At 36.1% G+C, this 25688-nt stretch overlaps 1 long non-coding RNA gene across 2 annotated transcripts in view; it reads right to left on the bottom strand.

Annotated features, from left to right (window-relative positions):
* The window catches only part of LOC125320469, a 74687-nt gene extending 49410 nt beyond the window's left edge, over positions 1-25277 (bottom strand). The window contains exons 1-3 of one of the 2 annotated variants that reach the window (XR_007201122.1): positions 25006-25277; positions 13212-13506; positions 12170-12223 (exon numbers count right to left, since the gene is read on the bottom strand). This is a non-coding gene — a long non-coding RNA (uncharacterized LOC125320469). Of the gene's footprint in view, positions 1-12169; positions 12224-13211; positions 13507-25005 lie in introns of those variants that run through there. The other variant, XR_007201121.1, reaches the window with a different exon arrangement.
* Positions 25278-25688: the final 411 nt, after the last annotated feature.

The raw sequence follows: 25688 nt of genomic DNA, 5'->3' as shown, positions 1-25688 counted from the left end.
GCTATTCTAAGTTCTTATTTCCGTTGTTGACCTCAATGTCTAATGCATTTAAAGTCCTTAAAACACCCTCAAATTCAAGTGAATTAACATGTCAGTAAATATAATGAACACGTATGCAATTAAGCAAGGAGTTAATTCAATCTTTTCTTTATTTTTTCATAAACTACTGGACTGATAAAAATACGATTTGAATAACGTAAGATAGGAGATAAAGAACAGGGTGAATAACAGAACTACAGAAACTCTAGGGATTTACCAGACGGGGTTGAACAATTCTGCAAAAATCCTGACTTCAAGGGCTTTAATAGATGACATCAGAGTCAGCTCAGAACATGCAATTTACTGACATAGCTGCAGTGTGAGGTTCATGTGCAAGATAGGTTTTTTCTCCACAACTCCAATATTTCAAATGTAGATCCTAAAGGAAGGTTTATAATGTGGATACTGATGGTTTCTAATTTAGAATTCATGTTCCATGAATATTTCACAAAATGAAATGGACCATAAACACATTTTGGACAATCTTGCTACTTCACTCACTAGAGTAACCTCAGGCAGTACACCTAACAGAAATAAATGCAACAGAGAATTATCCAACATTACAATATTAAATGTAAATTTGTCTTTAAATGAAAATATAAATGTGACTCTACCAGACCTCCTTAAAATTCAATAAATTTTAAAAGTCAAGGTTTCTCTGACAAGGCAACATATATTTCCGCTGTTTTGTGTTGGGTTAAAGTATTCGCTAGAAGTATTCAATACATTCAATTTGAGCAGTCTGTTTGTGTGTTTGATAGCTGCTTATATGTGCTATTGAATTTCTTTTAGAATCACAGATTTCTAATTTCCTGATTATTGATAATAAAATGTGTCTAATGGCAACAACTGAAAGAATTGTACTAGGTGTAGCCAATGCATTTGGCTGTAAACAGATTCTCACAGGCTTCAAAAGAAAAAGGGGGATGGAAATTGAAAAGGAAGCTCATTTTTTGAGTGGCAAGTTGTGGCACAAAATGATAGGCTCTAAAGGCCAAGGCCAGATTTCTGAGAAACCAGGTTCTGTGGCTGTTAGCACTCAAAGATGATAGTCTCTAATGGCTTGCTCTGTGAAATGTATGGCCTGGTTTTCAGAGTAGTTCAGCACCCAAGGAAGAAAATGACACTTGCTTTATTCTGTATCTCAAAAGTGTAAGCCAAACCTTATGAAAAATCTAACTTAAGTGATAAATTCTGAGTACTTTATCAAATCTATCACCATGTCATTTTGTACAAGGTCACATAAGAAGTCTATCAAAGTGCCTGGAACTGAATCTAAATCTCTAGAATTTTAGCATAGTACTTCTTTTGACACGCACAGAAATTCAGGGAAAGCACAACACCATAAACTACTCTCAGTGAATGCATTCGCTTGCTATAAGACAGTGAAAAGATAAAAAATCAGAAGAGAGATGTTGCATCAGCATTTTTTAAAAGAATTTATGCATCCTATTTTTATTTTAGATTCAATTTGCCTTTACAAGTTGGGGTGAAGAAAGTGATTTTTCTTGTTAGTTTTCTAAGAGATGTGCTAAATGGCCAGGAAATATAGAATACACTAGAGAGTTTGGAGACTTCTTAATTCATTGCCTTGGTGTACAGTAAATCTATTCCTTGAACAGCTTTATTTCTTTTATCCAGCAGGATTTCACCTAATGGATGGCATGGATATAAGATGGTGACTGTATTGTGAGTGATGTTACTAGGGGCAAGACTTATCACTGTGATTCAAAGTAAAGAGAAGCAGCCCTTTACAAATAAGTGCTTTATAAAGAAAATGGGTTTTAAACCAAACACTTCTTTCATACCTGCAAACAAGTTCATTGCTATGAAGGATGTAAACTTACAACATTGCTTTGACTGAGTCATTCCACTTCACTCCTACCCAACAACTCCAACCCTGTGTTCAACCTAGTCCTGAGTGGTAGATGTGATAAGTTAATAGCCCTGACATAGTCATGGTATGTATAAATTGTTCTCAATATACCCATGTTTTCTTGTTAGTACCACAGATTTGATGCAAGCCCAAACTGAATTGAAGGTTAGCTAGTCACATTTTAATTGATGTGCTCTTTGACGACGTTTGGCTTCTAGTTTAAGCTAAGACATCAGGGCTTAAGAATAAGATAGGTGTTCAAGAAAATGGGGCATCAGGAATTGTTTTTTTTATATTTTCCTGGGGGGAAAGAATGGATAAAGAGACAAAAGGTAGAGAGTAAAAGTAGAAATGAAAGGGGAAAAGGGGTAAAGACGTGCTAGATGGGCAATAACAGTGGTGTGAGGACAGGCAGGTACTTTTCACTAGTCAAAGCTCAATATGACATCGCCATACCAGCTAAACATACTGAGATCCCTTCAAGAATTGCCTTCTGCCTTTCTGTGTAAATCTTCTGACGATACCACTACAAGATTCTGTACAGTCTCAGAAGATGATCAAATCCTTGATTTTATTCTCAAGAAACTGTGGAGGTGAGTCATCCTTGGAAGGGGTTTTATTCCTTGCTCAGTGACAATGACAACAATGTGATTAATTCATTGCTGGGATAAGTTTAACAGTTATTGAAAGGACGTGTCACCTCCCTCAGTGCACATATGCATAGAAATCAAAAGAGTTTTACTGCCTGCACCTAAGGCCATCGTTGACAAGACAAGGCTACCTGGATCTGGGTTACAACTGTGAGAAAGGGCTATGAATAATGCCCCCACTCCCCCACCTTCTGTAGGGGCCTTTGCAGCTGTGCCAGCACATGGTGACATACTGTGCTGATGCAGATTGTGACTCACAGATTCAACTCCCTGACTTGACCTCCTGGTCTCAATCAGAATCCTGGCCAGTCCTGGCCACCATGAGGGAACTGGCCTGGTCATTCTCTTCCCTTGAGGGTGAACTGCACCTGTTAGGGTCGTTTCCTGCCTTGCCCTCCCTTGCCCTGCCCTGGCCTGCCCTGCCCTGTGTTGGAGTTGCCCTTGGCTCTGCTTCCCCCAAGAGCACCCCTCCCTGCTGCTTCCTGAAAAAATGTGGTTCTAAATCTCCTCTGCCTTGGCTGACAAAAATTTGCCTTTTTGCTTGAGATATGAAGCACTACATTGGCTTTTCCCAGCTTACAGTATTTCCTCATCAGAAGGAATTTCAAGTGTTGGTTTTGCATCTTTTTCACAGTGGACTTCAGCCCAGTGAAGAATTTTATGAGATATGAATCATAGCAGGTAGCCCTCAAAGATCCTTCCTGAAGGTAACAACACAGGCATCATTGAAATATAGTCAAGTGTAGTGGTTCGGTTTGAAATCCATTACTTCCTTATTTTCCTTCTGTGAGATAAGAATTAGGAGAAAGCAAAGCAGGCACAAAACTTAAAAGAATATAAAGAAGTTTATTAACAGAACTAAAATAAAAAAAGGAAGAGTCAGACTAAACCTTCAGAACACTTCTCTTCCCCCCACCTTTCTCCCTTCTCCTACTGACAACGTAAAAAGAAAACCCTTGAGATTTTCAGTCAGATTACCACCTCTATAGTAATCTTTTTTCAGTTCACTTAGGGAGAGGAGTCTCTCTTGCTCATGCTATGGAGACATCTCCACAAGAAGTTCTCTCATGGCTTCAATGTCACAGCAAGACAGCCGCCTGGGTTGGTTCTCTGCTCGCATGTGACAGTCCCTTCCCCCGACTTACAGCTTTCCCCACAACTGCTTCTGAGCATTCAATCTTTAGCTACTGAGGTACCATTTTAAGGATAAGCTGTTCAGAAAAAAAGGTTCTCTTCACTTATCTCTGGGAGCATCTTCATCTCTAGGAACAGAGGTCTTCTTCTTCCCTGGGAACAAGGGTCTTCATCACTTTCATCTCTCTCTGTTCAATCTTCTCATCAAATCACAGCTACTTCAACATTTGCTTGCTTCAGCACAGGTACTTTTGCTCAAAATTGCAGTTTGAATGCTCCACGCCCCATGTTTTCACGAAATTACAGCAGGTACTCTGATGTGTCATAGTTCATCACCATAGCTTTACAACAGAATTTTAGCTTCTAGGTTTGAAGCATCTCTGCTTTCTCCTCTCTGGGTTTCAGCTCTTCCCTCTTCACTGACTTTGGTGTCTCTACGGTGTTTTCTTTACGTGCCTTCACCTTTCCCTTTCCTTTGATTCGAGAGAGGATTGATGTCTTCAATCTGTTCTGGCTTCATCTATTCTGAAGGAATCTTACAGCACTAAAAGAGTCAATCTCATCCAGGCCTTGCAGCTGGAATTCGTTTATCGCTGTTGGTCACATGATCCTTGCTGGGCAGTGGCCTCAGATTAATTTTGGCTGCACTAGGCAGGGGCCGGCCTGGACAAGCCGCACCGCTGACCTGCCCGCACGGAGCAGGACCATGGAAGGAACAGGGCCACACGGTTCAGGGTTGCTGTCTCCTGGCCGGCCTGGCTTGCACTTGGGTGCTGCGCCGGGTGTCCAGCGAGCAGAAGCGGCTGAGATCTCAGCCAAGACGTGCTGTGGCCGACCCGGCCGGGCCGTGCCGAGCAAGGCCCGGCCCAACCCCACTGGGCCGCACCGCAGGCCACCAAGTTACCTGTCCAAAAGCCCGAAGCAAGAGAGCTTTTCCAGGGTTTGTTCATTCTTAAATGTGGATCACAGAAGCGTGTCAAACTTCTTAAGTGGCTTTAAAAAGTTGCCAGTATTCAAACTAGCCAGTTGATTTGTTCTGTCGGGTCTAGAGGAAGAAGGTCTAAGCACCTCTTTGTAAAAGAATCACTTCTGTGGCTGATGGAGCCCTCCTTAATTAAAAACCCGAACTATGCTAAACAGTGACATCAAGATAATATGAATTCCTAAATTCTGACCAATAAGGGCAAGCATGTTTGAAAATGGACTACTCAGACCACTGGAAAGATCTTGAAAACCAAGCTATCCAAGAACAGAAGAATTCAGGGATGGCTGAAAAAGCAATGTAATCCAAGTAGAAATATCTTATGGGTGAATATAATTTGTAGGCTGTAAGATTTTCATCAGTTTTCTGTCACTGTTCAGTTCAACAAAACTTTCCTTTTATAGCATGTGATACAAATAAGAATGGATGCTAAGCTACTCTGGTAACTATGAGTTTACTGATATGTCGTCTAAAGCCAGAATTAATGGTATGAGATCTGTATCCACTGAAATCTTACTAATGAAAAGTTACCAACAGTGAAATTAGGAACAGCGATGCACAAATTCCCAAATACCCTTCTATGAATGTGGTCATCCAGAGAATTCAGAAAGAGCTAAGTAGTGATAGTTATGGCTTTTGGCATATGCAGGGTGTCTTCCTCTCCAGAATTTCAAATATCTCATGCACTTTGTAAAACATAATTTAACCAATATTTATAGCTTTATAACAGAGAACTAAAGTACATAAGAGAAAATTTCAGTCATCACACACAGAGAACAGCTGCCAATCAGTAAACCAAATTAGTGCTTCAACACATCTCTAGACCAGAAAACCATGAAATAGTGAGGAAAGATAAGATGAAGAGGAAGGAAGAAGGAAGAAGAAAGAAGGAAGAAGGAAGAAAGGGAAGGATAAGAGTAAAGGGAAGGGAAAGGGGAAGGAGAAGGGAAAAAGGAAGCAGAAGTGAAACAGAAAGGGAAAGTGGAAAACTTCATCTCCTACCAGGGGTTCCTGCTTTCTGGAAATACTTCTTTGTGTTGAAACCATGTAGGATACACTTCCACTCTATCAATTGTTTCAATTTCATTGGTAGTACAGTACAGAGTCTCAAAGAGCCCTGCCTTATCAGACATGAATATCATACAGAATTGCAGATATAATGCAAACTAGTGAGGATAGCAGAACATAGATCTCACCTGGAATATACACATAGATATAAACAAAAGGGTAAAACTGGTACTAGTGACCATTACAGCTATGGTTAGAAATATCACATAGACACTGTCACATTCCAAATATTTACATCAGTGGCTCAATGGAAGGAGTTTTCCTGGCCTCTTCAGCAATTTCGCTTCTTTAAATTAGTTGGCGATGTCTAGCCATGACCCTTTAACCTTTCCTTTTCACATGGGAGACCCTTAGAGAACAATCTTCCTCCACAGATTTTAATTAAGTTTAAAATTTTAAGAGAAAGATCAGTCTTATGCTGTGTTAAATACAGAAAATTCAGGAAAGGACAGGAAGAACAAATAGGTTCAGTAAAATAAGTATGATACTTTGAACACTTGGGAGAGAGAAGGGTCAAAATGGATAGGACCTTAGAAATCCCTTATCTTGCTTTCATTCAAATACCTTTCTCCCACCTAGATACTGGATGGAACGGTGCTCATAGTCTGGGATTTCAAGCCTGTTCCTTTACAACCATCATCTTCAATGCATTTCATGCCCTTCCCTAACTATATTTCTGATTAATTAAAGGGCTTTGAAACTGATCTCTTTCAGTATTAAAACATTGACAGAAAGAGTAAATTAATTTCATTATATTACTTAACTCCTAAGGTAAAATCATGTACCCTTTTCCCAACATCTGCCCACAGAAATCTGGCTTCATGGAAAAAGACTATTTCAGAGTAGTACCTTCCCTGTATGACCTGTCCAGAAAGTCCTGAATTTCAGTCAATGCATTGCGAAATAAGCTCCCTGGGTATCTTTGCAAAAGAGGGGCACTTTGGCCATGCAATTTCTGTAGCAGCACATTATTTTTCAAAATTGGATGTAAGAGAGTTTTTCAACTGCGAAATAGTTGTCATTAGGGTTTGTGTTAGTATCAAACCCTCTTGGAGCTCTTTACACAAAACAAGCACACAAAACACCCTGGTTTTTCTTTTCTTTTGTTTTTCTTGGTTTTTTTTTTTTTTAACTTGGAACAAAAATTTCCTTGAAATGTGTCTATTTAACTAAGATATTGCTAGAAACTATTTCAGGGGATTTTTCCTCATATTATTTTAAGTTTTATTTATTTTCCTTTTGCCTCATTAAAAAAAAGTAAATTTGTAAACAGAGACACAGCTAATCTTTCACAGTTTCATTTTATTATGTGAGCTTTTATTCTATCTTAATTCCTTTTTTTCTTGATTTTCTTTTGGAAAATAACTTACTAACCTAAGAAATCTGTATCTTATATCTGGAATGTTGAGGGGCTCTCTCAATCCAGTATGTGAGTTATATGTCTGGATTGGGATCCTATTAGAAGTTGTTATACATGGAGTTCATTAGCCAATAATGATAATATAGGGTTTGTAATTTCAAAACACATGTATAGCTCATAAATATTACAAGGTCTAAGGGCTTTATTTCCCAAAATTTGCTGATTAAATGGTTAATTGCTTTTATTCTACATGTACACAAAACAAACAAAAAACAAACCCAAGCAACCTTCACAGTAATACCAAAACTTTTAGGTGATATTGCAATTTTTTATTTGGAAATAATATGTTCTTTTATAAATCTCTGCAGAAGATTTTTAATTCAAGGGACACAAAGAATGGCATAAAATTGTGCCTCCAAACATGTAGGCAATTGCTGAGTAGTAAGCCTTTTCTTGTGGGCTGAGTAATGTTTGAGATATGATTCTTATGTAAATTATAATAAAAAGCATATAATATAATTTAAAAAGCATAAATATAATAAAAGTTAAAATGCATATGGCATATTAAATGCCAATAAATATATATGTATTACACATACCAAGTATATAAATTACTGGAATCCCTAAAAATAATAAAAACCGTGTTATTTTAAAGACGTCTATCCATTGAAAGCACATTCTCATCTTGCAAGAACTCTCCTTACCACTGCACTTTCTGATGTTTCTCTAGGCAAAAAACAAAAAACAATGCCAGCAACAATAAGTAACAATTACTTGAAGGCAACTGCCTGAGTAAGCATGCTTTTTTAAAGTTACTATAATTTAGGCAGATCCAGAGGTGCCTAAGGTCAGTTTCAGCCTTTTATAACCTGAGTTCCTTGCAGGTGTCTTACATTCAATATAGAAAATTGAGGTATCTCTTCATGAAGTTAGATTGCCTTTTTGCCAAACTAAATATAACATGTACTATTAATTGGATCTCTTCAGTATATCCCATACAAACCAGACGATGTTACTTCACAATATGTGTTCAAGGGCTGAAATAGTTAATAAATTGTTATTTGCTTTTAGGAATTGGAAGGGAATGCAATGCCATTAAGAAACCTAGGCCAACATTGTGCTTAATCCAAAGTTAATCTGAACCTGAAATCTTTAGCAATTTGAAAATGTTAATTTTCAGGCAAATCCTAGTGTAATTCTGGATAAAAATTGGCTTTAGCTAAGGATTTAGAATTAGTTTAAATACACATAGATGCTGGCACAAAGAAATGAACCTTAGGTGATTTTGAGATAAAATATTCAGTCCTTAAACAGGCATAAAGTTTAAGAAAAAATAAGTAAGCAAATAAGAAGTACAGTATTTATCTTGATAAAGGTAGAGTTTTAAAATATTATCAAGCTGAAATATTGTAAAACAGGATTTACTGCAACAATAATTTAAGGTAATAGCAAAGATGTCATTTAAGCAATTTGCAAATCGTATATTTCCTTGCTGTGTTTGCAAGATTACCTTGTGAATCATCAGGAACCATAACTCAAAAAGCTTTTGATTTACATTTTCTTGAGACCTAAAGGCAAGAAAGGGCACTATGGATAAGATGAATAACTTGACGATCTACTAGCTTCAATAAAGAAAAGGCTGCCTTTTCCCAACTGGCTCAAGTTAGCACCTGATACATTCCTGCAAACTACCATATAGATATACTGCATGGTAAAGGATTGTTTCTGGAACAGTCTGTGAGAAGTTTTTACATTATATTCATGAGTAAATATAATTATGGTCCTGAGAGTGCGAAAGCCGAGACTTACAAAAGTTCTGGATCATGAATACATTGGTTAAAGTAGTTTTAATAATTAAAATGTGGTTTTCAAACCAACTTTGTCTAATATTTCTGTCTACACCACAAGTTTATTTCTGTGGGAGTTGAACATTTCTGCTGAATGTCTGCTTCATTCCATTCAGGTTCAGCTCTGTCTGCAATTACTGAAACATCAGCACGCCTTCTTGTAGCATATTAAGTAGTGTGGCTAACATCTGTTCGGTAGTTATTTCTTCTTTTGTTTTTATTCTCAAAGAGAAAGAAGAAGAACACTGGGAGTTTATTTATTTATTAATTTTATTATTTTCCCTGTGTCTTTGTGGAGATTTCCAGAATGTGCTACTATGGATTTGCATTAGAAATCAGGATCAGGAAAGAAAGCCTCCCTGTACCTGGATTAGATAACAGTGAGGATCTTGTTGGTCCTCAGTTCCCAGGGGACAATATTTGTAAGAATAAATAAAAACCGGGATTTAATCTTAGAGAACAAACATACACTGTGCTAAAATAATGGAAGTGCTGACACCAGCTTTCTCTGTAGGGTAAAAGATTATTTGTTCAGTAGTTTGTGCATAGTCTACTGAGTTCCATGAAGATAAGGAAAGCATCTGCAAATTTGTCTAGCTTCCATATGGCAACCATGTAAAAAGGGAAAGCTAGGTGTGATGCTTTCAAGTAATCTATACTGTAGGGAAATCTGTTATGTGGGTACATAAAGCCCAACAATTTGCTTCAGTTCATGTAACTCTTGCAAATATACATGTCATAGAAGAAAGTATGCTTATTCTGGAAAATAGCGCAAAATTGTTTTTGATAAAAACCTGTGCTTAAGGATACAATCTATGTGAAACGCTTATGCTAGAAAATATCAACCAGCACTCTTCTGAAAAGAGGTTTCCAATTGAGATTTAAAATACTTTTTACCTCTGCTTGGACTAGAAATAATAGAATGAAGCTTGCATCATCTTTGAATAATGTATTCTACTATGACTGGATGCTTAGGACACACATACATTGATGGCACACAAAGTTTGTCCAATTCTTTCTGATTTTCCTACAATTCAATTTTTTCATCTTTCAATTTCCTGCAATTCATTCTCATTGTTGGGTAGGAAAATACAGTTACAGCTGAATATACCTTATCATTCACTGGAATCTAGCAGTTTCTGATGCTCAGCTAACTCCAGAATGAATCTGCAGAGTCTACAAGAGCTTGGTATTGTTTACAGGTGGTCTAAAACTCCTATAGGCATTGTGTATGACAAGAAATCTCTCCACATTTATATGAAACTCAAAACTTCCCTTTATGACCCTGCTTCTTAAACAGTAACAAATTTGAAATTACTGTGATTCCTACTGCTCTCTGTAACAGAAGGGAATAATGTAAAAAATTTTTATTTTACAAATGACAGCAATCTTATCCAATTGTGAACTTGAAAGCTGCAGAATTATTACACTGATGGATTTAGTGTGAGAGCATTCTTGCACAACTTGGACTGTTGCAATGTAAATGTAAATAATTGTGTGTTATCTACACTTGGAACGCCCAAGTTTACATATTTCAGCTTTCACCAAGTCCTAGGTGTTCATGGTCCACTTCCCACAAAGCATAAGCTTTTTGATGCCTGTTGATAGGAAAAGAGAGAAAGGAAATGGACTCTGCAATTTTGGTTATAAAAAAAAAAAACCAAAAACCAAAAAAAATCCCACCATAAAACCCTCCCTAAAAAGCCAAGACCATAAAAAATCCAAGCACTGGTGTCTTTCATCAAATGGATGATATTCACTATTAAATGTGAAATTACATGATAAAAATAATACTTCATTATATTTTGAGCTTGATTCCCTCCAATATTTTCCAACATGCCCTACAGGGAAACTTCAGAACGTAGATCACTTTAAGAAAATAACATGTGGTGCATGCTGGGTATTTCTTTTTCTTTTTCAAGGATGATTAAGGGAACCTTTAATATGAAACTTATAATGTCAGAAGATGAAAAATTATTTTCTATGATAAGAATGAATATTCTAATATTTCTTTCAGAACAAAAAGCTATACTTCAATCTTTCCGTTGTAAAAGAAGTTTTGTTAGGAGGCTTTTTGTGCTATTTTTTTTTTTTTCTTTTTTTTCCTCCTAACCATCTTCCCTCACTGGACAACTAATGCATTCTAGCAAGAAGGTATACTGTTTAAATGCTTCTTGGTAGCACTTAACATAGTCATAGCAGTGAATGAGAAGCAGTGATTACATGCTAACTTGAGAGGAATAAATGATACTTCTACTCCATAAATTAGAGAATCCCTCCATTTCCAAACAGAAGCACTTAACAGAAAAGGTTTACAAGTGCAAAAATATCCAGTAATTGTCCACAGATGTCTTTGTGGATGTTGTCTTACACTTCAAATCTTCAAGAGACCTCCCAGTAACTAGGAACTTAACAGGCAAACTGACAGACTGCTCCAAAGGGGTTAGTGGAAATAATTTGTCATGCAGCGATGTGTTAGCTGCAGGGGTCTCAAAATACCTGGCATTCAGTCAAAAGCACTTTGAACTCCAAGTTCTATTATCACTTTGGCAAGCAGAAACTTTTGGGAGCGAGGTCCTAGAACAAGAAAAATCTAAGTTTCTCTGCACAGATATCACTTCTAATGAAATGTTTCTGACATAAGACTTGTTTTGAAGAATTCATTTCTATGAATAATACTCAAGCCTCTAAAGCAAACTATTGTACTAGAGGCATATATTACAGGTCTTGGATAATTTTACAATAAGAAATGCATCGAATCAATTATATAATCAAAACAAAATCCTTGGAGTGATGTTTTCCCATATTTATGTTATCTGGATAGCCACTTGTTATTTCTTCTCAGCAGGCCCATTATGAATGCAGATTATGTGAAAGAAAACACAAAAGCCAGTGGGTTGCAAGAAACTGGAATTTTTCTTTTTATGGACATTGGCCTGGAGCTGTTTGAATACCAAGAAATTTATCCAAAATTTTTAATGTAAAACCAAATTTCTTTTGGTTGTCTCCTTTTACTATGAAACTGAACATGGCTGAAATTTTTGTGTGGGCATGTGCAACAAAGGTTAAGCTACAGAAAAACTGATGAACAGTCTGTCCAGACGAGTAAACTACATATTGAAAACCATAATACAGTTGCTGTATTTTTCTGAGGGATTTACTCTTTTTTAAGTATTCAATAACATATGAAAGAACACTGACCCTTTCCTTCTCTCCTTCCTTCCTTCCTTTCTTCCTTCCTTCCTGTCCATCTATCCCGGCTGTCCCCTAATTTAAAAAAAAAGAAGGAAAAAACAAAGACCTGCACCATAAGCAGTGAGAGGGAAATTGGGAAGGTAAGGAAGTGGGAAGATGAAAAAAATATTCCATTAACATTGGAAATGGCCAAATATTCAACCATTTTTATGAACTTCCTGCTCTGTTTGGAAACACAGTGACAAGCTGTAAGGATGAGGAAAACAGAAGAATGGTGGTAAAAAGAAAGTGTGTTCCTCAGTTGTGCATTGTTAAACTACTTACAGGCAAATATTGGTGTAAGCCCACACCTGTGATTAGTGACATTTGTTATGACAATGCAGTATTCTCTTTTCTATATTTGAGATATGTAACATAAAACTGAAAGCTGCAGATGATTGGTTTCAATTTCTAACAGGGGAATATTCAACTGCTAGCTAATTAGAAATTAATTTTTTTGCAGCTATAAGATACTGGAGCCCTCTTACAAGACTCAACAAGTTCTTTGAAAAATTAGTTGAAACTAAGAAATTTAAAATGCTCCAGAAAGCACAACTGAAGCAGGGAGCAAGGGAGATATGACATGAGTATATGACAGCTGGTGACTCCAGTTGATTTTAGATTGACAGCAGCAGGCAAACTGGGAGGGAAAGAAGCCTTCAGCAGCTCTGCAGAAATACAAGAGCTTCTGTGCCGTTATTTGCGCAAAGTAGTCTTCAGTTTTCTGTGGAGAATACAACCATAATTTATAACAGAGAATCTCATAAGTTTCAGAAAGCCTTTGGAAGAGCTCTCTACTATTGTAGGAGATGGTATGACTACTGTGAAATAAAGCATAAGCATAGGAAAAGAGTTTAGTCTTAAACACTAAAACATTCCATCTGAAACACATTTTAAAGAAGAGAGGTCACAATAAAATAGAAATGGCTGTATTTATTACATGACTTTTATGGATCAGATACTCCAGAAGTGCATGAGATTAAATATAAAAGAGGAAGAGTAGAGAAACATATACACTTACCTCAAAAGATTCAGGAGATTAGCAATTAAGAAACACATATGGAGGGAAAACATGCAATGGAGTTTAAGAACCACTCTATGATCTAAGCTCTTAATGATTTTGGAGCTAGATCTGGGAGTGCTCTTTCCAGTAAATGGTTCTCCTCTGGAGCCTTGGTTGTTCCAAAGTGGGATCAACATTAATTCCTTTTGAAGTTTTCTTTTGTCACGGTGTACAAACTCACAAACTGGCAGAGACCTCTCCTAGTCTCTCAGAGAAGCAGCCTGAGCCCAATCTAGTTTTCCCCATACCACAGCTGAAAAAAAAAGCAGAGAAGATGAAGTCAAATAATAAAGCACATAAGTAGGCATTTTCTTAATGTTTGTCCTTTTTACTTTTTCAGACTTAACTGTTAGATTAGCTGCACAGCTTTCTCAGATGAAGTCTTACCTCTTCGAGTCCTTTGTTATTTTATGCTGACCACAGGGGAAAAACACAGTAATTTTAGAAAATTTATGGTGCTGGTACATGTGCACATCAAAGATGCCATCACAAAAGCATTATCTGTTAATTGTATCTTGAAAATGGAAAAATTAACCTCATTAGGTTCAGATTGCTGTTTGGTAAACATAGAAAATGTCACATGACAAGGAAGTTTGTCGTCCACTGGCTTCATGGGCAGACTAAAGGAGGAACATGTATTTAGGCAGAGACTGGACAAAAAACGTCATCTAACTACCTTCTCCTATGAGAAAGTGGAAAAAAAATCTGGCGTCTCAAAGTTTTGGAATCCAAGCAAGGGATATTCATTTTACCTAGTGATTACTTACCCAGAAGAAATTATTATACTTAAGGGTGTTTTTTTTCCACTCTGTTCTGCTCCCTGACTGTGCACAATATAAGTCTGTAATTTCCAGTGAGAAACTCTGCTTGTTTGGCCTTATTTCTTCCTGTGACAGCAGTCTCCAAATTTGCATGAACACTTGATATGACCACTATATCCTGAGTCCTTTCATGAGGCAGCCTGCCTGCAGGACGAGGAAGCCATCTTGAAGTCAGTTGTGTTCTATTTTTTTTTTTTTTCTGGATTAAATATGAGAGCTAGTCTCATTTCCTTCTTACCCTGAAAATAGACAGCATCTCAGCAAACCTATGCGACAATTTTAGATTTTCTTAAATGGGTCAATTTGGGTAAAAATGGACCATTGTAAAAGGAAGAAGTATCCCCTCTAACACATTCTGATTGCCTCAAGCAAGCAAAAGCTTGCTGCATTTAAATTGGAGGCTTTTCCCTCTGCCTCTAAAAAGCTTTATTTTAAGGTGTGGTAACAGACTGTCTGTAGGAGAGCAGAAAGATGATTTGCCTGGGTCTTCAGGAGACTCTGTAAACCTTTGGATGTGTAATAAACTAATATCACCTATTCATGAATTTTTAATAGAGGTCCTTAAGCACCAGAGCACACACAGCATTTACCATGAACATCCAGAGATCTAGCTTTTGATGGGAATTCATCCAATACTTTCAGCAAGTGCACTGCACCTGTAATATGCAATTTTGGCAACTGATTCTGATGGTACCGATAAAGGAACTACATTTCAAAAGTGCACATTTTCTGAGGTACACTGCTTAACTCCTTGTCTTGCTTCTGATGACCAGAAGTTGAACTTCATTAAAAAAACCTGTAACCCAGTTGTGAAATAGTGACTATATCTCTGGTGTGAGCTAGCCCATACCGCTTGCAAAAACCAGCAACTTTCAAGTAGCATAAATAAAAGACCCATCTTCTCTTTGGTGTAACTGTTACCTTAAAAATTAAAAAAGAAAGGAAAAAAAAAAGATTTTCCTTCTATGCATTGTGAATGATCAATAAAGTCAACTAAAGAACCCCACAGGTTTGGAAAATAAACGAGAAGGAAAAATTCCCTTTGTTCCCTGTTTATCAAAATGCACAATGAGTTAAAACCAGTCCATCAGAAGGGCACCTCTAAACTGGGCTTTTGGTAACCACTTCTGAGAAGACAATTAAGTCCATTGTAAGATGCCGAAGCATCCTGCACTGTCACTGAAAGCTTGAACTTGTTTGCCTAACTGAAATAGCTCTGTCCCAAAGAAGGAAACCTTGACTAAAAAGTATTTTGAAGTAACAAAAAAGGTAACAAATATAATGGCTTCCTTTTAGAGGAACTCTCCTATGTAACGCCAAAATGCTCATGTATATTCAGTCCCAAACCATGTCGTTATCCACTATGACAACAATTTTGAGCAAGACTTTAGATAACTGTCTCTGCTCTAGTCATTATATACTATCTGACTTCAAGCTAAGTCTGTGAAGCAATGAAATATTTCAAACATTTTTCAATGTATGGCTATTTAAATAATTTTTGAAGCTTCCCACTTGTCTTTCATTGCTTAATTACTGTAGACATTAATTTTTCCTAAAGGCTGCTTCTCTCAAACTTCCCCTTTTATATTATTTTTATTTGATATTATTAACAATTAAAATATTTTATACTTATTAAATATATTTTAAAAATATTTTCTTATTTTTATGTATTAAAGTGTTAAAATTGTATCTATACCATAGCTATATAATATGTTATTTTAAAAAGTAGATGCATATCAAAGTATTTAAGAAAAGTGGACTCTAGGTGCCTGAAAAATGTTGACTTGTTTTCCTACAAAGCAAAGAAAATTCAAAATCATATGGCTATGTGAGATATCACTTAGTCAAAAATGGTGTCTTGTCTGTAAACACAATTTTGCAGCAGTCTCTGGAGAGCTACACAAGCTGGCTTGTGCTATGCAAAAGGAAGGAGAAAAAAATCCAGGGCATTCATAATTTAAAGTCGAGTCAGGAGAAAAACATGATTCTTAAACAAAAAGAAAGAAGTTAACAGAATTACAGAAGGGGAAGGATAATGACCAAATCATTGTGGAAAATACATATTTATTTCATGAATTCTGTAGAGCTATCATTTTCAGTGCTTGAGGATTAGATCTTCTGTTCACACTTGCTAAAACAGTTTATTGCTGCAATAATTAACAGGCTTCGGGAATTAAATACGACTTAAAATTAGAATATGATACTATCCCATCAGGATATTTGATTATATTTTATCAGTATATTTTCAGGAGCAAAGAACATGCTTCCAAACTTTCTTGAGTTTTCCACTGACTCAGTTCCATTTCTGCTTTTTTTTCTGTTTCAGAGTGCTAAGAGGTCTGCAGCCAGTACACCCAGAGCCTGGGCACAATGAGAGTAGCACCCAGGAAAGGGAAGTCAAGCACATACTGCCAAAAAGATGTCAGCTGCATAAGTCATGTTAAGATTGTGATATATTAGTTCTGTTTACCATGGTGTTCTGGGGATGGAGAAGAATCCCACTCCTTTTCTGGCTTCTAGCATGACAAAGGAATTAAGGAGACATATAACACAAATTTCTGTCAAGATTCCTTAGGAGATTAGAACAGCTTAGATGTATTTCTCTGCTTGGATTTTTGTGTCTAAATCCTGCAGTCTCTATAATTCCATCCTTAAAGCTTCAGGTGTCCAGATTCTAAATTTACCAACATGTTTTCATATCTGTTTTATATATCAAATTTGGTGTCATTTGTAATTCAAGTAAAATGTGAGTGCATTTAGAAATTTTAATGCTATCTATTTCAGAGGCTTTTGATAGTTGCCTTGAGAGTGCCATCTATGAAATGAACTGAAAGTAAACAAAATGCATATTATATCAGACCTTATTCAAGAACAAAACATTTCCTAATATAGGTCTAACATGTAAATAATTTGGAATAAACAAAGACAACTCACATTAATTCTGTCACTTTTTTTGTAGCTCACATCTCCCTTATGGAGAAGTGTTATATTTCCTTTGTCCATATTCTAAGCAGATCTTTTCTGTACCTCTAATATATGTACATGTACATGTTTCTTCTTTTTAATGCTACCCTATTACATTATTTTCTAATCAAGAGATGGCTAAACTTATTACATGGATTGTTGCTCAGTCATAAAAGAAAAAAAAGCCATTTTCTTGAACTACTATTTATGTCAATAATCAGTACCCTATGGCTGCTACACATTAGCATTTCATTATTGCTCATCTCTCTGTGCTTAAGTGTAATAAAGTGTGTAATTTCCTTGGAACTATTCACTGAGCTTTAAGGTGTGAATCAATTTCATATGGTCCACCACTGCCACACTGAAGTTCCAAAAGTGTGCTTACCACAGCCATGAAATGCAGAGCGAATGATAGCATAGGGATAATTTTGTTAGCCCTGAGAATTTTTTGTCCCATTCAGTCTATTTAGATCAGTGCTGAAAATGTTTACTAGGCAGCACCTGTTCATACAGAATCTTAATATTCTATCTACTCAAAGCAATCCAAATAGTTAGCATAGAAGATGATTCCATGAAAGTGAATATTTTGCATGGTCTCCTTAAGCTAAACTTGTTGCATAAATATTATTTCCTAGCCCTAAATTTTCTATTTGCTGTTCACTTCTTATATCCAAGACACAACTACTAGGGAGAAAATTAACTCAGTGCCAGCTGAAACTAAGATATATACTAATAACTACAAGTTGGTTATAGACAAGAGAATTAGACAAATATTTTACTATTCCTCACTTGCACTAATCTTTTTTCCTTTGTGAAGAAACATCTGTGTGTACCAACATGGTCTGCAAGTATTGCACTGGATGATGGAGGAGTTAGTAGAGAATCTTAGTAACACTATATAATGCCTATCTTCCACCTATCGGTTGATCCCAATTTTCTGAGATCAAAACCCACGACTATAACTTACATGGTGTAGAATAGAATGGCTCCATAGCAAAAAAATGAACAGTTTTCTCTGAGAGAGTTTGTCATCCAATAGTATTCTTCACACATGACAGATTCAGAGCAAAAATTGAAAGTTACCTAGATATGCTTAGAAATACAATGTTCCTGTTTGCTTTTTAAATCTAAAATGGACTCAAGAAAATTGCAGAGGAGATACCAAATTTCTTGCTCTGATTCTAAAATGGAAGTATAATTTAAAAATAGGTCAGTTTCTCTTTAAGAGTAGATGCATTAAATAGCATTAGCAGTATATTCTTCCCCTAGAGTTAGGGATATGAGCTTTACATATTCTGGTGCTGCTATTAAAAATGAGGTGTTGAGTTTAAAGTTTAGGTATGGATTTATGTTCTTATATAATTAGACCAGTTTTAAAAAAGGAAATTAATTAATTAATTGTGCAGTTAATAAGTAATGTTTTATTTAGGATAAATGTGCTTTAGATTTTGGAAAAATTAATACAGATCAAGATTTTTGTAAGGGAAAATCCTCCTTCTGTAAAATGAAACAAGATTATTGGCTAGAACCCAAATCCAGTGAATTTCCAGATTTCTCTTTCCCAAAACCATGTGCTACCTGACTGAAAAACTGTTGTTAAGCACTGTCATTCCTTTTCCCCCAGTAGGGCTCAAGCTCTATTTCACGATGACTGAGCCAGTGGCTGTGCCAGAGAGCACTGAACAGTGAAAAGCCAGCACACTAAGCACTAGCAATTTCCACCCTGGATTCCACTCTCACAGGGCCCAGATTTGGGGATTTTTCCGAGTAATGCATATGACAATGAGGAAAGCAGGACCATGGATGCATTGTATTGTCTTTGCCATTTTCTTCACCCATTTTAAAATGAGGAGGAAGTCAGAGTTCTTATTTATATAAACCACAGGTCCCACTTAGCACCAGTCTAGAGGAAGATTAATTTCTCTGCAGAGCTGAACTAAATGTGTGAGGTTTGTGTTACAGTGTGAGGGGCCACTGCAGAAATGGTCTTGACAAAGTGTGCGAGCAATCCTGTAAGACTCTAAGAGCTGTTTCAGTGTCTACTGGATGCTAGCTGCACCAAGTTCTTAACAATTTGCCACTCATTCAGTCATTAAGAGGTGAATTAATCAGGCTGATGTGGTTTTTTCCTTGTCATATTTCAAGTGGACTTCATAATGTTTCACTCCACTGAATTCAATCCCTATTGGCATTACAATAAATTGACTCAAAGTTTGGGGTGCAACATAGTTGTAAGACTAAGCATCTACATTTAGTGTTTGGGATTTTCTGTGGGCTTTTACTTGTTTCTTTTAAGATTTTACTGCTTGTTATTCATGCTAATGAATAAGACAAGACCTTTGCATTCATTCCTCTGATTATTTGGATAAAAAACAGAAAATGCCCTTCTTTCTATTCTGGCTAGCCATACAGCCAAATTATGAGCAGCATACCTCCATCTGTACAGGACACATGCTCTCGTGGCAGATAAAAGCACAGCATTATAGACACTCCAGCTGTAGTAAGCTAGAATTTTAACTCAGGGGAACCTGTGTCAAAGGTAGCGCGAACAATGCTCTGTCCTAGAAGGCTGAGAGAAAAAGCATAGTATTTTGTTTTGCAAGCTCAGTACACCATTTAGTTTGCATTTCCTAAGAGGAAAATGCCTATAGAGAGGTGACCAGCATATAAGGTTGTAATACAAAAGTTGTCACTACCAAATGGTGAGAAAGCTAAGTAAGGGTCACACTCAGAAACAACTGCAAGTGAAAAGTCCATAGGGAGGAAAAACTCCTAAAACCTGTATTGTGGCTAAGATATTATTTAGCCTTCATGGATTAGGTTGAGTCCAGGAATTCTGGAGAAGATAGTGGAGCTCACAGAAAGACTCTGAAAGTGATCCAGTTTTACAGGTTTTATTTTTCAAAATATTTCACTACCTACTTTCATAAGAAAGATTACCTGGCTCCCTTGGAAGCCTTGTAAATGTGACATTTTTTGTATTGGCAGTAAAATGTAGAATGCATCTGGAAGCTCATGTGTGATGTGGAGTGTGCTTGGAAATCCATGCATACTCTCTATAATTAAACACAAAAATAATGAACACTGTCTTTTTAATCCAGTTTTGTTTTGGGAAGTAATGCTTCATTTAAGAAGAATGGATAGTATTTAGGGAAATAATTGCTTGTTATATTTTCCTGTGCCTTGAAAAAGTTGATTAAATCAGAACTATATCTTGACAAAACATAACGCCAGCAAATCACAACAAATGTTTATCTACTTTATCTCTTTAAGAAGACATGAAGTAAAGAAATGAGAATGTTGAGCATGATACTTTTCCTAAATGAAAGCTTATCTAAACTGTCATGTAACATTTAAAAAAATGCTTTTTAAAACTCTCATGGTGGATAGAGCTCTCTGGAAAATTCTTTCTATAAGCTTGAGTGTTTTGGCTGTTAGTATAGTGCAAGGTTCAATTTACCTATACAAGATTGAAATAAGTCAATTTTTCATTGTCTTTAGCCTATTTGAGAAGTCAGGTTTTATATTTGTTCACAAATATGAAATTATTTCATTCACTATTTAAAATTACTTCACCAATTATTTGTATTAAAAAGAAAAGGAGTTCTTTCATGCTACTCTTTCATCAAATATTTAATATGAATGTTTTATATTCACTCCAGCTAGTCTTAAAAGTTACACTGTACTTATTCTATGCTTTGGTAGAAAGTCCTAATGTTTCTCAAGCTTTAAAAAAACTGTTTTGCAGGTGTTCTTTTTTTTATTGTTGTAAATAAAAGTCACTTAACAAGTACAATTACTCTTGATCGATTGCATTTATTCCCCATCTAAAAGATAAAGTGAAGTGTGACCATGGGCCTTTGCAGAAATAGTTGGTTTCAAAAGGCTTCCAAAAAAATAGTATTTTTTCCCCCTCCATTTACATGGGGATTTTTGTAAAAGAGAGAATCTTATAAAGTCTCTAAGTTGGTAAAATGACACTGATTTTGTAGTTATAAGACCCTTCCTAGTTAAATAATTATCTTCTTCACAATGACAACTCATGTAACAACTGGGTAGCAATATGAAAAGAAAATAGGATCAAGAAGCAAATTTCTAGAGCAATAGGTTATTCTTTTCAATAAATGTGGAGCCCATTTATTCCTTCTCTCTGCCCCCTCCTTCATGAGTAATTTATCTTGAACTGGGTTCCTGTTACCAGTAATGCCTTCTTTTAAGTGCAGAGTTACATGATGTTTTCCAAACCATGGAGCAGACACAATGGCAAGGAACAGATACCTTTTGTAAAGGACAAACAGCACAGTGTGGTGTTTAAATCGTGCATTAGTGAAACTGCTTCAGAAGGAGCCAGCGGGTTTAAGTAATTAGCAACTAATTCGTTAGTTTTCCATCCTGAGGCAAAGCTGACAATGGATAACTATCTAGAAAAGCTTTTTGACATGAAAATGGCTGCTTCCATAGGTTTTATTTTGAAGACTTAATTGTTTACTGTAACAAAGTTTAACTTTTGAAGAATCTAGGCAAGAAGCATAAGAGAGGCCCAGCTATTAGGAGCCAATTATGACAGAAAACTAGTTATGTTTACCAGTATATATGAACTGGCTTTCTAGTAATCAGAAGAGTACTTTTTATTTGAGAAATCATTAGTAAGTAGCATAGCTTCATCTTTCCTGCTGCTATGTGATATTTTATTTTCTTTTAGCCGTCTAAGCATTTCATGTACAGACCAAGGTTATCTGTTGCTAGTCCATTATTAGTTAAGCATCAGGTACTTCCATTCTTACCTGGTCTAATAACACAGAGCAGAAGGAGTAGCTTGGGGTGGTTCCTTACGTTAAAAAGCAATTTCACCTTTTAAAGACTGTTATGAATATTCAGAACAGAAAAAGATATCTAAATAATCCCTTATTGAAAATAGTATTTTGGCAAGCCAGTGGGTGAAAGTATGAACTGAATTAAAGTGAGTACGCTAAAAGAGAAGGATACCAGTAGCTTGTAGATAAATTAGTTCATTTAACTGTACTTAAATATCTGCCTACACTTTTATCATAAAAAGAAACATATGGTAATATCCTCATGTTCCATGGCAATATGATAAAATTAGACACTCATTCCATAACAGTAAAATAAAATAATGGAAATTTCTAAAAGTTCTGAGAGCATAGTGGTTTTCTCTTTTATTAGTAATGGCTTAAATTAATATACACTGTAATTGTAGTTACTTCTTGAGATTTACACCAGCCTCTAATGAATTGTTAACCTTTCATATGAATGTACGCTTAAGAAATCATTGACTCCCTCTTTTGCAAATGTTGTGTATTATAACTGAATTGTATGCTTGTATACTTGTATACTTAGGACAAAACAAGGCAGCAAACAGCAGAAAATAATAATGAAAATAATGGTGCTGATAGTAAGTATTTATCGGCACAGGCTGAGGTACAAGAAGACCCTACAATTTAAAAAATACTGTATCATTTTAATTTTTTTCGAAATTGTTGACGTGAACAACAGTTCAGTCTGTCAAAAGAAAATGTCATCACAGACTGTTGCAGAAATTGGAGTTTAAGTGTGTATAAATATTTATATAAATAAATAAATATATTTCCTACAAGTGATTCTTTTTTGTGTTCTTCATGCTTTCTCAAGGTTTTTTATATCCAATAATGAAATAAAATTATATTACCTGATAAACAAGAGATTAGGAAATCCAAATTATAAACAGCATAGCAAATAATTCATGAGGAATCATTGTAGCAAATAATTCATGAGGAATCATTGTCTAGAATTTGTATGTCTAAAACAACGAAATTTCTTTTTGTAACCTTTTCAAATATACAAAAAGATTGCAGTTGTTTCACATACGAATTTATAATAAGAAAGTCAACTAATAATTTTTAATAAGTCAGTCATATTGAAGGGTGCACCTTGCTGTGATAACTGTCTGTCCTCATTTCCTTGTGATTAAAACAAACAAGATTAGAGAAGCTTATGAACCATTAAGCAGATAAAAGACAAATTAAAATTTAGACTCTTTTGAAGGTATGGCCTGTATTGCAGGAAAAGGCCTTCTATATAAAGGGCTTTTATATCCAGGAAGACAATGAATAAACTCTTCAGGACTGTTTTTCCTTCTAACCAGCAGCTAAAAGGAGGAACAACTTTTCTCACACTCTTGCAGACACCAGTTCTCAAATTCTGCTGCCATATGTGCTGGAAACTCTTTTTTATTTGCATTTTACATAATCATCCAGTTTTACTAAGGAGAATCTGCTGTCTGCCTAACCCTTTGCAATGTACCCTACAGTTTTACTTTGAAAAGATTGGCTTCATTTTGATATGCTGACATTAATCCATAATTTGGATGCTTGGAAGGGATTACTTTAATCACCAGGGGAAAGTGTTCATAATTCTTTTGAGTTTAAAATCTGGTCCAAATTTTATATTTCTTGTACATATGGGGTTTTCTTCATTGTTCATAGTTCATGATGACAGTAAACAAATACCCCTACAACACCTATAAAAGCACAAGAAGTTGTGAGTTTTAAGCTCTCATATCTGCACTTAAAAGAGACAGGTTCTAGGTACATTTAGAAAGATGTGGGTTTTCATGTAAAACTGTGTAGGGAGTATCTGACTTTGATATTACTGATTCTACTTTCAATTAACATTGGAACTTGAGTATTCTTTGGAGTCTTCATTTAATTCCTCCATCAAAACACTGGTTTTGATGTAAACACTTTTCTGCCTTATTATATCATGTCAAAAAAAGGCTCACTTCTGGGTGACGGTGAGTCCTGAGATCTCAAAATATACAACGGGGGATTTGTATTACAGCTTACTCTCTGAAATATTGACTTAGGAAGTAGATCTCTTCAAAACAAGTCCCTGAAAATAAGTGCATTTTTCCACTTGTACATTTACCATCTTTGATAAATCCAAATGAGAGCTGAAGAAAGTAATTCAAAAGATATATTCATTTGATCCATGTCTGTACATAGAATCTGCTGAATATATGCTCTACAAGGGATAGCACAGAGGTAACTTTAAGACAGTTCAGATGCTTCTGGTCTAGCTTTGAGACTAAAGAAAGGATATACCTGACTCCTCATGGTCGAAGCTATCATTTTTGCAGTTGGTGAATTTGGATGCTAGATTTTTTTTTCCCTTTTTAGTATCTATTTCTTTTGAACAGAAGTTTTCCTTCACTTTGGAGATAACCTCATCTGGTCACATTACCTCATTGCAAGTCGAATAGAAAATAGCAATTATATAATTAATTAATTAATTATAAATAGTTATCCTTGACTGGATAAGATGTCTCTCAGTTAAGGATGAAAATGTTGGTCTACAGTGAGGAGAACCTGAAGGTTCAGTAAAGCATCAGGCAAGCATACGCTGAAAATTTACTGTGTCCATGTCTCATATATACGTGAACATAAAAATCTCCTAGACTCACAACTACCTATTTGTAGATACAGTTTTGTTTTCCAGGGTCTTGTCCTTGTATGAAAGGAGGATTGCCTCGGTCATCTAACGCATTGTAAGTAGGCTTATTACTAAGTGGTTTATACCAGGCAAATTTCCGGAAATATCCCTCTGCATATTTCCTTTCCCAAGAACATGAATGTTAACTGAGTGAACTAGTGGAAGGTACAATAACTGTCTTGATGTGACAAGGATAGGCTTGCAGTTCAGTACTTTCAGATCTCCCGCACTGAGGCCCTCATTCCAAATTGCCCAACTGTAAAAAAAACAGGTTCCGAGTAGGAACACCTGTCTGCCTTATTCCCCCCAACACTATGCTGAGAATTAGGGCCTTCCATGACTTGAAATATCAAGATCATCCAGATACTTTTTAAAATCTTCCCCTAAATGCTTTGGGGACCAGCTCGCCGCGGCTTCCCCAGAAATTCACCTCTAGGACTCCCAAGAAAAAATTTCACATGTATTTATTCAGCACTTACTGAGAGAAGATGATCCAGCAGTTCCTTATTCAGCTCAAGACGTTCTTCTGTACAGCCATCCAAAATGTAAAATTATCCTGATAAAACCCTTCTGCATTTGTTTCTCAGTCTGTAGATCTATGGCAGTCTTTTGTGACAGATGATGACACCCTATTTTCCAGCTGCGCAGGAGATCTTGTAGGTAAAATGTTCTCATTTTCATGTTTCTCCCATAAAAATGGCATGTTTTCTTGTGCAGGGGATCATGTTCAACATTTCTGATCAGTACGAAGTGAAGCACTAGAGGAAGCAGAATTCTTTTAAGACTTTTTGGCTCTGAATAATCACGAAGAGCCAATGGTGCCAGGAATAAATTACATGAAGAGAAATACTTTGAGCATAGGAATGGAGCTGTGAAAACCTCACTAGAATTGGAATGCTCCAGAAGCACAGAGAACAACTGGAGAAGGTTTAAACAGCACCCAGCTTTTGGGTACAGACATAAGACTACAGAATAAGGGAGTTATTGCAGTTTAAAAAGCTGCAAAGCTTCAGTCCTAAATGGCTGTGTGCTCCTAGCTCATGCAAGCGCACTAAAATATGTTAGTGTAGCAATGCCTAGAAGTAAAAGAAAAAAAAAGGAAAAAACCCCAAATCAACAAATCCCAATGTGCTTTCTTTTTATCTAAGCCATACAAACTTTT

This window comes from Corvus hawaiiensis, chromosome Z (genome assembly GCF_020740725.1).
Source record: "Corvus hawaiiensis isolate bCorHaw1 chromosome Z, bCorHaw1.pri.cur, whole genome shotgun sequence".
NCBI lineage: Eukaryota > Metazoa > Chordata > Aves > Passeriformes > Corvidae > Corvus > Corvus hawaiiensis.
This window is presented reverse-complemented; position numbering and strand designations above follow the sequence as displayed.